This window comes from Numida meleagris, chromosome 3 (assembly GCF_002078875.1).
Source record: "Numida meleagris isolate 19003 breed g44 Domestic line chromosome 3, NumMel1.0, whole genome shotgun sequence".
Taxonomy (NCBI): domain Eukaryota; kingdom Metazoa; phylum Chordata; class Aves; order Galliformes; family Numididae; genus Numida; species Numida meleagris.
This window is the reverse complement of record NC_034411.1, coordinates 41,527,298-41,540,804: the sequence shown is the minus strand read 5'-3', so window position 1 is coordinate 41,540,804 and position 13,507 is coordinate 41,527,298. Positions and strand designations below refer to the sequence as shown.

General features: G+C 37.9%; 1 long non-coding RNA gene across 1 annotated transcript in view; it reads right to left on the bottom strand.

Annotated features, from left to right (window-relative positions):
• Positions 1-12,278, bottom strand: part of LOC110397165 — a 32,939-nt gene extending 20,661 nt beyond the window's left edge. The window contains exon 1 of the long non-coding RNA XR_002437584.1: positions 10,405-12,278. This is a non-coding gene — a long non-coding RNA (uncharacterized LOC110397165). The remainder of the gene's footprint in view (positions 1-10,404) is intronic.

The following is a 13,507-nucleotide window of genomic DNA, read 5'->3' as shown; positions in this document are numbered from 1 at the left end:
TGGTATGAAAAGGAGTTCCTTTAAGATTTTTTCCCCAGAAACTAGGAAGCAGCAATGAAGAGAAAAGGGGAAAAAGTAGGTTGTAAAATATCAATTTGAAATGCAGTTTTTCTCTCAGGAGCAACGAAGGGACTGAAAAGGAGCAAACAAGGGCTCATCAACATTGTTCCTGTATTTTATCTTAGATATTTGGACTACAGTGCAATTTTGTGTGTCTTTAAGAATATACATATGCTCCCTGAGGTCCATACCACTACTCATGTTCCTGCATTTAAACAATATCCTGGTTTCAGCTGGGATAGAGTTAATTTTCATCATGCTGGCTGATACAGTACCATGTTTTGGATTAAGGATGAAAATAATCTTTTATAGCATGTATATATATAATAGCACATTTTAGTTGTTGCTGAGCAGTGCTTACACCAAGTCAAGGATACTTCAGCTTTTCATGATGCCCTGCCAGTGAGGAGCTGCAGGTATACAAGTTTCTGGGAGGGGATAGAGCCAGAAAAGCTGACCCAAACTGGCCAAAGGGATGTCTCATACTGTATGGAATTATGCTAAACAATAAAAATGGGGAATTGGCCATGGGGGCTACCATGCTAAAGGGCTGACTGAGCATCATTTATCTGGTGGTGAGCACTTGCATTTGTTCAGCACTTGTTTTGTATATTCTTTTCTTTTGCTTTTATTTTCCCCTTCTTTTCCATCCTATTATACTGTCTTCATCTTAATCCATTTGTTTTACTTTCTTTTTCCTAATTCTCTCCCAGTCCCACTGTGGGGAGAGTGAGTGAATAATTCTGTGGTGTTTAGCTGACTGCCAGGTTAAAACACAACAAAAAACACTGCAGAGTGCATGCTTTCATTCTGTATTTTGACTGATGCCTGGTACAAGACACTTTGATCTCTTCAGGGATTGTCATCTGATGGGATAAAGGAATGACCATTCACCACCATTTTTTAGTTAGAAGGGAAGCATTTTCCCTCTGCAGTAATTGACTTATAGACTTGATTTGCACGTGTAACTTATGGTGATTATTATTTTGGTAAACAACAGAGAAATATGAAGAATTTCGGTAGTAGATACATACATGGAAAGCCACAGGCACGAGGCAGCTAGCGTCACAAGGGAACTGAAAAGGCATTTCGAATGGTACCAGTCATAGATAAACAAATTTGTTTCCTGTAATTTTTCAGTCTACTAATCCATGACAGATGTCAGCTACTCTGCTTAATTTCACTGTCAGCCAAACTAAATATTTTTGGGAAGGGATTCACAGAACAGAGGAACAAAAAATTGCTTGGAAATATTATGAAACTAGAAAATTAAAAAAAAAAAAAGATTATATGATTCTCAGGCATTTGTAATGTGTTCAAGGATAAGATCCAAAAAAAAAAAGAGCCTGGAAACATACAAATATCATTGAAATTCCTGACTTCAAGATAAGGATACCAAACACCCTTTCTAGCTTCCTGAGGTGACTAAGGTCCGCAGATGCCTGCATATTGTTCATGGAGCTTCCTTGAGCATCTCAAGTTGTGCATCTTTCCCTGTGCAGAAGAGATTCCTTTTTTTTGGTTGGGTTGAGCACTGAGGCAGCTTTCTTTAGGAACTAGACAAACAGGTGGCCTAACTCCTACCTCCCCAGAGCTATCTCATCAATGCATGATGACAGAGGCAAATCCAGAGGACCACATGTGAGATGGCAGTGTAGCTATGGAGATTTTGAATGCAAAATGTGGTTGGAAGAGGAAGAGGAGACAATGAGTATTCCTATGTCTAAGATTGTCCCTACATATGGAGAGACCCATCTTCAGCTCACTCACCAGGGATTCATATTAACATCTGTTTTGAAGGAGACTGCTGTGACCAGATGAGCTCACAGTCGTTTTGATATCTGGAGGGATGCTTCCCGGAATTGCTGTTGAGACCTCTGAGAATGGGTTGCGAGACCAAGGAAAGTAGACAAAAGTGAACCCTATTCTAAGTCTAGCATGGCCAGGGGAAATCACAATGGAAATATGCCTTGATAAGTTTTGAATGGAAGATAAGTGAGCTCAGACAAAATTTTACCTTTGCTTGATTGTTGTAAAGACAGATTGTTACTGGTAGGTCTAAGATATTTTTTTCAGTGTGCTTAATCCAGACAGTCTTTTCAAGGAGGGATAATAAATACAGGTAAAATTAATACTATCTAGGTAATAAAACAAGATTGCCAGATAAAACTGGGAAGAAGCCGACAGAATGAGGCTCTATGTTTAAAGTGTGCAGTGACGCAAAACAAATACTCGGTTGACATTTTACAAATAATGAATGCATTACACATCTGTCACTGAAGGATTTTTCCTGAGTATATTTTGTCCTAATGGTATCAGCTGATGTATCATCTGTTTTCTTTGGCTCTTTAATGATGCTGCCAATTACATCATAATGGAATGAGGACCATATTATGCTTGTGAAATTAAATGTTACAGAACTCAGGTGCATTGGCTTATATTTGATCTGCCTACCAGTACAACTACTCTCTGCAGGAATGGTTATTAGGCTTGACTAAAGTGTCAGCAGTAAATAAAAATAATGGTAACTTATGTAGCTCCTCTCTTGATAAAAAACGTGGGAAAACAAAACTCTATGATTAAAATGAGGTCTTACTCTTATCTGTATTACAATTATTCTGTTTTGATTGTTAGTTTTTTGTATTTCTCCTGCTTCCATTCTGTGACATCTGTCTAGGATTGCATTTGCATGTGTGAATCATATAAATTATCGCAGTGCAAAACTTCTATTTCAAATCTGCAAAACTGATACTGTTTTCTAAGTTCTCAGCACACAATTTTCTCAGGATCTGTTCAAAACCAAACTTTGTGGGAAATTATTGATAAATTCCACATGGAAAAGAGAATGTATGTTTCACTGTTTAATTCATTTAGCTTTAAAACTTCCTTGTTTATTTCTGTCTATTTTTGAAATGATAAGGAATCTAAATCATGGCCAGTTAACCAAGGTCAGAAAAAGAAGATAGATCCTAAGACAAAGTCTTTTACAGTGAAATTTAAGATAAGATAGAGGTAGGGGAGCTTAATAGAAGAACAGGCTGCATCATAAGAGGTGTGGCCAGCAGGTTGAGAGAGGTGATTGTCCTCCCCTCCCTGCCCTCCTGAGGCCCCATCTAAGGTACTGCGTCCAGGTGTGGGGCCCCCAGTACATGACAGATGTCAAGCTTTTGGAGAGTGTCCAGAGGATGGCTACGAAGAGAGGAGACTTAGATTAGATATCAGGAGGAAATTTTTTACTCATTGGGTGGTGAGGTGCTGGAACAGGTTACCCAGACAAGCTGTGGATGCCCCATCCCTGAAGGCATTCAAGGCCACATTGGATGGGATCCTGGGCAGCCCTAATCTGGTGGATAGAAACATTGCCCATGGCAGAGAGTTCGGAAGTGGATGATCTTTAAGGTCCCTTCTAACCCAAGCCCTTCTATGTTTCTATGTCAGTATTAATCACCATGTTCACTGAGGAACAGGCAAGTTTTCTATGGGTAAAAGGAGAATTCCAACGAGAGAATTAAAGGAAATAAGGATTTGTTTTTGGGAGGTATCTTCCAAAGGAAAAGCACCAGCATGAATAAAGTAAGAACTAGCATCTTGTTTGAAAAAAAACCTAAAAAGTAATGAAGAGAGACTTCAGTAGAAGCAGGAATAGGACTTTTCACCAATGAAGGAAAATGACAGTGGAAATGAAGATTGGTTGTGAAGGGCCAGAAAAAGGAAGATAACTAAGCTATATATGAAGCAACACATAAACAGAAGGCAATAAAGGTATGCAAAAAGAGAGATAACTTGCAGAGATCTAAGAAGTCTGGAGTTTGCAACAGGCTTCACCAAGTCCTGCTTGACCAACCTAGTGGTCTTCTATGATGGATATTTTATTGCAGCATCAATCAAAATAAAATACTGCATAATTTTGTTAAATTAAAAAAAAGAAAAGCCAAAATGCACAAAAGGCACCTCATCAGGTGCCTGTAATCCATTTGTGGAATATTCGTGAGCATTCATGTATCTTTTATTTCCAGGCAAACAGGAATTGTAGGAATTGTAAGAGGCATGCTCATAGATTATTTAAAATTTAAGAAAGGCTTCTTAAAATTTAAGAAACTTTAAGAAGTTATTTCTAATACTAAATTGTGAGATTTTATGTGAACAAAGTATTTTGAGTCTGCTACCACTTCAGAATAAAACCAGTTAAAAATGTACAGGTTGTACTCCTTGTGAGACTGAGTAACAAACTGAAAAGCTAAGGATAAAAATGTATAGAGTTACTTTTAAGTTAAATATGGATTATATGCTACAGATTTTTTTTTTAGTATAGGTATCTCTAAATAAAAAAGGCTAAAATGAGTTTCTATTTTGAATTAGTCAAGAAATAATTAACCCAAAAATTAACAAATATTTCAGTCCTGGTGCTAGTCATTATAAAAATGTTATTTTGCTCAGAGGGGTTAAAGATCTAGGACTCTATACACTTGGTCTAAAATTATAAATGAATAACAGCTTTGTTTCAAACTAAGGGTAGTTGAGCCTAAAATCCTGCTGCAACAGTGCCCGTCAGCAAGCAAGCAAGAGTAAGAGCAAGGCAAACATACATGACAGTTTCCCTCCTCCAGTACTCTGCAGATCTCCAGTGAGGGTCTGATCATGGACTTCTTCAGTCATCCGTAATTATGCAAGTTTAGTAATTCTCAGTGGACATATCTTTCAAATACATGTCCTATCTCTGCTCCACAGGTCTGTTACCAATTTTGTGAGGAACTGTCTCTACTTGCTTCAAGTAGCTCCTACAAACTTCATTTGATATCCCTCATTATAGTGGAAAAGACAGTGAAACAACTGATCTTCTATCTGTCTTGTGTAAGCGGCTCATTATTTTTAGATCTTTATAATATCTCCCCAGAATTGAAGTGGCTGAATTCGCTTTGTTAGTCCTACTTTTCATCTCAGAATATTTTAGTTTGTAATGGACATTTAGAAGTCATAGAGTCTGACCTCCTGCTCAAAGCAAGGCCACCTTCAAATTTAGATTCAGTGGTCATTTGAGTATTCCAACAGTGAAGTTTTTGCAACTTTCCATACCTTATTTCTGAGAAGGAAATCTTTCCTGATCCAAGCTGCAGGTTCTGACCTGATACCTAACAGGTAGGATTGGTCTAAACAGTAGTGTCTATCCAAAAGATGTTGTGACTTCAGAAAAGTAGTTCTCAAGCATACCCTGTAGTCAAGAAGGAAAAGAGCACCTCAGGATGTGATTTATCCCATGTAGTCAAGAGATCTCTTGTCATGGGCAAAACTGCCCTCTTTTTCTCCTCATTGGTTTCTAGGAGGAGCCTGGTCACATAAATTTTCAAAAAGAAAAGAATCAGATGAAAAAATTCCAACAAAAATCCTCAGCTAGGAACAGCTAGAAGGCAGTATTAGAACAACTGAAAATTCCACATCAATCTCTTCTTTGGGAATTTTATTTCTACCATGTTCAGTGAGAACTCACTGCTGAGAATGTACATGCACTTTGAAAGGATGTTGTAAAAAAAAATGCAATTATGTGATATATCTAGTCAGAGAGAAGGAAAATTATGACACAGGAAAATTACAGAAGCCAGGGTCTATCAGCATCTGGCTGGTTTGCTATTCTGCATTCTCTGAGAATGAGCTGAATATTTTCCATTTTTGAAATGTTAAGCCTACAAGTTAATTAAGTAATTTCAACTACTATAAAATAAAGTTAGTAATTCCACCTTTCTGGTCCAAGTCCCAGCAGAGATCAGGTTATTAAGTACCCATGAAAGATGAAAGTGTCATTCAACTGCTAAAAGTTTCATCCAGCTTCCATTCACTTCACAAAAATTTACAGCTAAGAATAACAAAATGTTCTGTAGATTTATGATGTGATAATTTATCTAGATCTCAGCCCAAAAATAATTAGCATATTTTGTAACCTGTGCACAAAGGAAAATTCTCCATTCAAACGTTTTTAGTATATAATTCTACAGAAAACATTTGATCATATATTTTACAATCACAGCTCTCTACATATACAAAATCTGTCCTGTTCTCATCTTTCTTTCATTATTCAGTTGATTAAAATGCTGTATTTTACAGCATTTGGAGCCCACTCATTTACACACACACATATATGTATCACCCAGTAGGTAAACAGTGAGTAGTTTTGAACATGAATTTGATCTTGCCTCATTAAGTGTAGATTGTTCCAGCTCTTAACAATCATTATGCTCACACCAGCTGAATCTGCCAGGCCGAGTCTTTGGACTAGAGTGTTTGGGTTGTCTTTTTTTCTAATCTGGGATGGCTTTAGAAGCTTTACCAACCAAACACAGAATATCTTGTAACACCCACTTGGGAAGTTAAGAATTCACTTAAATGTACTATTAATTTTCTGCTGTAAAAACATTTTCTGTTTTGCCATGCTGAGTGCATCAACAAAATGGTACTTCAGCAGAGATTGAATTTGAAGGTCTGAGTTTCTGTGTTATCAATAGGAAAAATGGAGGAACTGACAAATTTTATTGAGACCATCAACCTGGAGGCTCTGGGATGGAATGCTGGAATAATATTTGCAGCTTTACTGACTACACCTTATATAGCATTGGAAACCTTGATTAGACATTGGTTATTTAGTTTTGGTCTTTGTAAAGCCTTGGGGATGAAAATTTTCAGCTGGCGTCTTCACTACACGGCTACATACTTCGTGATATATTTTTCTCTCTTTTTTGTTTTGTTTTGGAGATTTTTTTAGTGAATAGTCACTTAACTACTTGTGTATTGTATCTTAACCCCAATAGACAGCTAAGCATCACAGCTGCTCTCTCTCCCTCAGCTGGGATGGGGTTAGAGAAGTAGTGAAGTAAAAACAAGAAAATATGTGGGCCCAGATAAAGACAGTTTAACAAATAAAGCTAAAGAAGTATGTGCAAGGAAAGAAAAATAAAGAATTCATTCTCTACTTCCCATCAGCAGACAGGCATTCATCTACTTCCCATAAAGCAGGCCTCTGTCAGTTATAACAGCTGCTTGGGAAGACAATTATTCTGAACATCCTCCCCTCCTTCCTTTTTCCCAGCTTTGTGTGTGTGTGTCTGTCTGTGTGTGTGTGGCATGGGACATCAATATGGACATTTTGAGTCAGTTGGCCTGCCTGTGTCCCCTCCCAACTCCTTGTGCACCCTCATTCTTCTTGCTGGCTGGGCAGAGTGGGAAACAGACAATGACCTTGGCACTGTGTAAGCACAGTTCAGCAATATGTAAAATATCATTGTGTTATCAATGCTGCTTTCATTGCGTCCAATATATAGCATCAAATGAGCTACTGTGAAGAAAATTAACTCTATCCCTGCCCAGTTAGTCGGAATAATGTGATCAGAGAAGTGTCAGAAAAAAGATATCGTGACTAGCCTAAAGCACATCCATTCAAGACAATGGTAGTTCTTCTTAGGAGGCAGTGCTTAGATCTGTACAAGATAAAAGAAAATAAAGACCTACTTTGTTCCAGACAACAAAATGGATGAGGAGTGAAAAGACTCAAAGCGAGGTGCAGGGAAAGAACCAATAATACACTTAAGCAGTCAAGACGGGGAGGTGAAGCAAAACTAGAAACAGCACCTTGTATCGTGTACTAGCTACACTTTTGAGAATGATGGCTGGATCTTTTCTCTGAACCTCAGCGACTAGATTGGCTGGATCTGTGCATATCAGCCAGTGACTAGTGAATCCCACAAAAGTTTCCTACATCACTCGAAAGAAAAACAACTTTCTCTACAATTCTTCCTATTTTAAGCTGTTTTTCAATTAATTACTGAACTCATACAATATGAAAGCCATTGCTTCAGCACTCTAACAGAATGAATGCCCTCCACATGAATGGTTTAAAGTTATAAGCACAGGATGCCTATAGGAAATCAAATACATAGAAAAGTACATAAGCTCTCACGATATTAAGATCTGGCATGCACAGTGTGCTTTCGTTTTCAAAAATAAAAAATAAAAAATTCAAGTAATGAATGACAAGGGGAGATTGTTTCCTTTACAGCCAACATCTATATATGGTGACTGAGCTTCATCTTACAGAAAAGGCAGCCTTAATTTGAAAAAATAAGAAAGAACACCTAATCCTTAGTGGTCTAGACAACACTATCTTTAAACACATACTGTGTTTTATTTGCAACATTCCCTGGTATTCTTCCAAGAAATGTAATTTCATGAAGATTCATCTCAGAAGACTGGCTATTCCCTCCAACCCATACATTCCATATGCTGTTTTTTTGGGCTGCCTGGGATTTTCTGGTGTTTCGTTCTAGTGTTATCAGAACAAAACACAAATACAAGCCTCTATGTGGCCTCCACTAGCATCTTTTTTTTACTGTTAGCAGGGTTAAACTGTTAACAGGTACAGTTGGTTGATGTAATTGTCAAACAGGATGTGCTTTCATTCTGGTGGGATAACAGTGGAAGTGCGGCAGAGGTTCATTAACATAGCTTTCAATTCAGAAACATTTTTTTATGACACAATCAGAAAAAGAAAACAAAGTCTAAGTTCAAGGAACAGTGGTTCTTTTGCATGGAAGGGTCATTTTGAAAATGTTAAAACAACAGTCTTTTCAGATTCACCAAGGTGTTTTTAATATACAGTAGTGCACTGCAAAGGAAACTAGACTAACAGATGATCTTGTGGCTTTCCTAGAAAATCTCTATGCCTCTTCCCTTTGCCTAACGTGTCTTTGTGAAACATTCCACAGAAGAAAGGATTCTCCTTCTCCCTCTCCTCCTTCTCCTTCTCCTCCTCCTCCTCCTCCTCCTCCTCCTTCTCCTTCTCCCTCTCCCTCTCCTCCTCCTTCTCCTCCTTCTCCTTCTCCCCTTCCTTCTCCCTTTCCTTCTTCCTCTCCTTCTCCTTCTCCCCTTCCCTCTCCCTTTCCTTCTTCCTCTCCTTCTCCTTCTCCCCTTCCCTCTCCCTTTCCTTCTTCCTCTCCTTCTCCTTCTCCCCTTCCCTCTCCCTTTCTTTCTTCCTCTCATTCTCCTTCCCCTTCCCCTTCTTGTTTATTTAAAAGGAGACTTATAACTGAATTTAGTTAAACTGTATATGAGAAAAAAATATATAAAAAGTAAAATGTTGTTCCGCAAGACTGAATTTAAAAGTACTCATGAATGCATAACAGAACTGTGCTCAATAAATGTCTCTGTCTATCCTCTGTGTCTTGGGCATGTGTTACCTCTGACAGGGAATTAACCATTTTTCCTGTACAGCACTGCTTCTCTAAAGTAGGATATGCTGCTTCATTTCCACAGATGGTAGAGAAAACCAAGAAACAAAGTGATTTGAAGCAGTGACAGAGGAGTACTGCTTGGATTTGCTGGTGACATTAAGAAACAGTTTTCATGCTGCATTTTGGGTGAGTTTGAGTTTATACGAAATAAACATACAATGCTAGCAATTTTTCTAACCTCAATACATTTATCTCCAAATGGAATGTGAGCTCAGTAGCATTACTGACCTAGAAATAGAGAGTGCTAGAACTGCATGGAAATCAGGGTAGAAGAAAAAGCCATACAGTGTACTGTATTCTTTCAAGAAGTATTTTTACTTGAGAAGACATTTCTTTATTATTAAAATGCATTTGCTGTGTGGGCCTTGAACAGATGTACACTTTTCAAAACTTAATAAATCATTGACTGTGGTTTTCAAAAATGCTGTTCCACCCACTCTCCTGTTCAGAGAAGGCTGCAACAAATGACAGACCTTTCCTTTAAGGTTTTCTGATTCATAGTCTGTCAAAACAGTGGGTAAAGAAATTCCACAGGCTGAGGATCTTTCTTAGATCCCTCTGATTTTATTGCTAAGTCTCAGATGTAGTAATGCAGTAAGAAAGAGTTGCACTTTCAGCAAGGAGTAGACTTTATCAGGCAACATCTGTTACTTGAATTGGACACAAAAATGAATGAAAGATCACACAGCTAGTGAGCCAACTGACTAAAAAAATATATATAAGTTTGTTGGAAGCTATTTTCCATTATAGAAGTTGAACGCTGATCCATCAAATGAAAAGATGATCTCTTTGCTTCGGTGAATGTGTTATTTGTACATGTGAAACAGCAAGTGTTTATAGGAGCTATGGCAGAGGCATGTGATATAAAAGATCCTCTAGGAGTATTCATATGTATAACCAGGGCTGATTAATTTTAGTGTAATTTATTTTAACAGAATATAAATAAAAGGCTAGTTAACATATGGCTACAATGCAGAACAGTACATAAGGAACAAATGTTTCACCACAGCTTTGAGCAACCTAAAGAGGAAGCCAAGGACTGAAAGAATGGAATGACTGGAGGAGGATTTACCTGAGGGCCACAGAGGGCTGTACAATAAGTCTTCAGATACACTGGCTTAAGTTTATGATGCATATGTCTATATCACTTGATGGAGAAGATACCGCTGCTGTTGTCCTGAACACCACTCCAAGTACATCCTGCTCCTTTTTTGGTCTTTGTTCCAGCCTTTCCAAATGTATTAGCAGAAAACTGTATTATTGCTAGAAATGAGTCCGGCATTATACAAGATCTCTTCCTTACAGTCACTCATGAATCTTAACTGGCAAGTAAGGCAAAAAAATACAATGCTAAAAATAAGAAAAAAAAAAGGCATTTGGAAAAAAAACTATGTTATGTACTAAATTATTTGCATTAGCTTTCTTATTTTTGACACAAAGTATTTTTACTCATACTGCTGCTAAAAACAACAGCAACAAAGCCTCTGCCTTTTAAAAAACTCTTCCCCCATCTTAACCTTTTTCTTTATGGAACAGACTGTCCCTTAGCTTCAGTGAGCTATCCTGACATGCAGAGCAACTATGTCATTTTGGGCTGATATCACTTTAACTTACAATGAAATGTGGCACATAACATAAAAATGTAGCCCATCCCAAACTGAGACACCTTTAAACACTCCTGCAGAACTTGCATATAGCTACTAAAAAATCCACTAAGTTTTCAGAGCAAAACTCAGTTCAAATCTCAGTCCAAGTTTCATCCCTTGCAGAAAGCGTGAGTATGAGTGCAAAGCCAGAAGATCTGTGTACAACACATAGTTCTGAGCTGCCCAGAAGTAAGCACAGAAAGCACAGTGTCACTCTTCCTGCAGTAACTGAAAAGCAAGTGTCCTTTGAACAGTTATCTGCTCAGCTCTGTTGCAAAGGCTGAGCATTCCCAGGTCCTGCTACCTAAACTCATTTAAAACAAGAGGCTAGTGAAGCAGACAAGGAAAGTGAGACTGGTGCAGGAGCAGATAAGAGCTGGTATCACAGGGAAGTAGAATCCCTTGGAAGTGATGGAACAGCAGGAATATTTCTGCTTGAATCCAAAGTTCAGTAGAGGACCTGGATGAAGTACTGAAAGTTCTCAGTAAGCAGGAGCAGGATCAAGGTCCCTCTGCTATTCCAGTTGGCTGGCTCCACAAAGTCTTTAACTTCTTCTCAGAAAGGCAGTTTCCCTCCAAACATTTTTCTCTCCAGCTGTAAGCTAGGCTGCTGATTTATTTTTTCCAGAGGTGGCGTATCGTCTTAGTCACTCACATGAAATGATATTTCAACAGATATTTTTGGTGACAAAGTGCACCCTGTACTGTCTTTCTGTAGGAAAACGTCAAAAAGCATGGAAAAGCTTAAATAAAATCATGCAGCTTATAAAAACACATTCCAAAGAGTCAGACTGATGGAAAGGTTTTGGGGGGTGAAATTTTGGGTCAGCTCAGCTTCAAAAGCAGAAAGCATCAAGAGCAGCTTTATCATGCTCCACAAAATGGATAATTCTTGGAGCAGGGTAAGAGGAAAACTAAGGTGGCTGTAGCCTTATAGCCCAACGCTGTAGGTAGAAATGCAAAGAAGTTTGGCAGGAAACTAAGTCACTTTCCACTTCATGCCTAAGAGAAGGAAGGCCTGGATACTTCCAGAAAACCTTCAGCTTCGAAGGCGCTCTTCTTTTGATAGCTTCATTAAATGCTTCAACAGCTTTGAATGCTGGAGTATATTGTAAGTGCAATGTATTTTTAGCTAGCGTTTGGTTTCCTTTCCTTACACTCCTTTTATAAAGAAAATTGTATGTCAATACAGTCATTGGCATCCTTTAGAGTGTTAAAATTGCTGAGAAAAACAAGTTGTATATTTTGAATTATACAGCTGCTTTACATTAACAGGATGTATATCAAGGAATACTTGGCATTTTTAAACTTTCATAGCATCTAAAAGAAGTTCATTTTACTGTAACCAAGAAAATAAGAAACCAGGATGCAAACCTTCCTGGATTTGAGGTTTTCTTTTTATTCTTGTTTTAAGAATGAGTCTTAAAGAAATCTCAATTATACCTGCAAAATGGCTGCTCACCTGACTTTGATGTATTAATGCACAGACAGAATTGTGCACTTTCATGTTGATGAAGATCTGCTTTGCAAACATGTGCAATTGCTAATGTGTACATAAGCAAGTGAGTGCAAATTTTGGCATCTATGTCCCAGTAAAATGAGCTTCTGCTATTTGTACATGTTGTGCTAGCCATGCGACCCCTATACAGCTTGTTTTTCACTCACACACAGTACACATAATTATATACTGTCAACATATGCAGATTAGTCAAGTACGTACTGTGCATCCACCTCTAAATTCTCAGAAGAAAAATTTTAATTAAAAATTCCTGTCTCTAAGGGCAAAATAGAAGAAAATTTGGATACAAAAAAAATAAAGCATTGCTAATAAATCAGAAAATTGGATCCAGTAGACTATTTAAAAATAAGAACAACTCTGTGATAGCTAAATGTGCCCAATCTGATGGATGATGCTAACACAAAACTTAATGTATGCCTACAGACTTTTTTTCTACTTTCCTGAAGATTATACCATTATGGAGATATTAAATTTTAAAAATATTTGCTGTCATGAGAATATCTCTCTCCCACTGTTTCTTTGGCAAACTAAAAGTGGCAGAAACAAAACAGCTTGCTGGCAATATTTGTGCAAGTCTCCAATTTCAGAAGAATAATTTGGAACATTTGTCATGTAAAAATCTGTAAAAGGCCACACTTAAAGGCAAACTGATGATAAAATGAATTATGTTCTCAATTGCACTGATGTAAGCTTGTTGTAATGAAGTTACTCTCTCTTTACACTGGTATAGTGGATGGCTGAAGTGGACATTTACATTAAAAAGTGTAGGTAAAGGGGCAGCCAGCAGACTCTACCAGCCCATGACCTCTTGGAGCTATGCCACATGCAAATCTGGACAGTTTCAAATACAAAGTTTCATCCACCTGTCATGGCAAAGTATTAGAACCTTGCTGTACTGCCTGGCATCAGCAGAAAAACAGAAATCACGCCAAAATGAAGCAGTTGAACTAACTAGTTTTGAGTTTCTATTGTAAGGCTCTTAGCACCTGCAATTGTCTCATAAGCATCCC